Source organism: Centruroides vittatus, unplaced genomic scaffold, assembly GCF_030686945.1.
Source record: "Centruroides vittatus isolate TY-2023 unplaced genomic scaffold, ASM3068694v2 contig_283, whole genome shotgun sequence".
NCBI classification, from domain to species: Eukaryota; Metazoa; Arthropoda; class Arachnida; order Scorpiones; family Buthidae; genus Centruroides; species Centruroides vittatus.
The window spans coordinates 95409-97853 of record NW_027121801.1 but is presented as its reverse complement, the minus strand read 5'-3'; positions in this window follow the sequence as shown (position 1 = coordinate 97853).

Genomic DNA, 2445 nt, shown 5'->3' with positions numbered 1-2445 from the left:
GTGTGTCGCTACTCTGATATCTAGATGCTCTAGTGTGGACCATACATATGTAATAAATCAACGAGCAAACATTTTATTTTTAAAATAAATTCCCTGATACAGTAAAACCCCGCTTAACGCTGATTTGATATAACGCGGTCTGCTCGAAACCTAAAAAAGTTCAAAATTGACGCTGATAGAAATTATCGCGGCATTTCATTGATTATTCCGAAACACAAACCAATCAGCAAAAGGTGTCAATTCGTCGGAGCGCTGTACTTTCCTTAAATCTATGTTTGTTTGGTGCAACTTTGGAAAAAATATAACATCACGGCAATATCGACTTCGCTTGGCAAGAATTAACTGATAAATGTTCATGCATTTATATTTATTCTAAAAATTCATCACTTGTGGTAGAGGTTATCGCTGAAGATATCCAAGAATTTTCAACCAGAAGAACCTATCGCTGTATCGTTAGATTGACTAATTGTCAACCTAATCGATACAGCATGACTAGACGAGCAGATATTAAGGAGTTACAGCAGGTTCCTGGTGAGAGCTTTACCAACGACGACCGTCGAAAACTGGCATAACAAGAAATTCGTGTGGAATTGGAATATAGAGATTCTGAAAACAAAAAACCCAAAGGATTTTTCAACAGATTTCCTTAGTAAAAGTTTGTTACAGAAGACCCCCCTATAACACGGTAGATACGTTCCGTGTTATACGAATCCGTGCTATAAAAGAGTCTACTGTAACGATAACCGAAATCGTTGATCAAACTGCAGCGAGTGATCCAGATTTTGAAAGGACTGCAAAAGTAAAACGGGGTGTTTTAGATGTGATCTTCAGCTACCGACATATTCTTCAGAAAAGAAAAAAGAACGAAAAATTAAACTATGCAACTTTATCGCGAAAAAACAAGAATTTCAGGAGAGCCAGGACCAGTGGCATAGCGTAGTGGGGGCGGCAGGAGCGGCCCGCCCCGGGCGGCACTTATAGGGGGCGGCAAAATTTCACAATAAATAATAATATCTTGTAAAAATACCTAAATAAGGGGGCGGCGAAATTTTCCTCCGCCCCGGGCGGCCGACACCCACGCTACGCCACTGGCCAGGACTTTCATCACAAAAAACGAACTTTACATTTCTGTTTGCATATGTTTATGTGTTATCTAACATATACGATTATGTAAATTAATATAAAAATAACTTAAAATTAAAGTAAAATTTGGTTATTTTTGCTCGCGTGTGCCCCGTTCCCTATTTACTCTGTTAAAATGACGCTGTTTCGTTTAGCGCTTTGTGGTCTAACGCACACCCCGCGTTAAGCGGAGTCTTACCGTATATTACGATAAAATTAAAATGGCACCTTTCGTAAATGGGTAAAAATGTAGAAATTCGAGGTAAAAGCCTTGAATTTACAATATAACATTAATATGGATAATCTATACAACGAGATTGTTATGGTTAAAAAAAAAAAAAAAAAAAAAACAAGTTTAATGAAAAATTTAAGTGTTCCAGAAAAATGGGTAAACATTTTGAATTGTAGTAAACCATTGCCAAACTTAGTTAAATATTATCCTTTTTCTCAAGTATTCAAAGTTCTAATGCTTTTATAAAAAGAGTTTAATTTCTAATGAACGTGTTCTGGACGTAAAACAGAAAACAGATATTCTGTGAAATTAATAAATAGTCAATTGATAATTTAATTAAATTCAAAAGGATCTTGTCAGTAGATGTATACAACAGTACTAAAAGATAAAAAAGCTTTCCGAAACACGATCTCAAAGTAAATATATGTTTAAGAAATAAATTATTCTGTATAAAAGGTATACATTTTCATTGAAAATCTCCCAATTTTTACTAGTCTGACCACAGTCGATAGATCTACGGCAGTGGCGTGCCGTGACATTTGATGATAGGGAAGCCGTGTTTCTGTAAGAAGCCGACTTACAGGGGCAATCAAGTAATTGCGGGTCAGGGCCCGTTCGTATTCGTTTGTTCGATAAGCCAGTAAAACCCGTATACTTCTTTAAACGCATTTTTAATAGATTATCCGACGTACTTAATAAATAAAAAAGTTCAATATAATTACCTCCGTTATTAGATTCAATAAATTCCCTACGCCCTCTAAATGCCAATTCTCGCTTTGAGAAATACCATATAACATCTATTAATTTAGATATATCTATTAATCGTGATTATCTCGTTATAATTTTCAATATTTATTTTATATTGTCTACCAATGTTAAATTCTATTCCGCTTTGATTTCCAAATTGCTCCAATTTTACGAAAGAATCGTCATTCGTCATAAATTTTATCGTCAAAATGTCGAAATTTTTTTGTTGACGTACTTATATTTAATTTAGGCATTGGTCTTTCTCTTTTAATAATGTTTTCTTTTTCATTATATGGTCTTCAGCCAAAACTTTTTTAAAATAAATTTTTGAATCACTAACCACG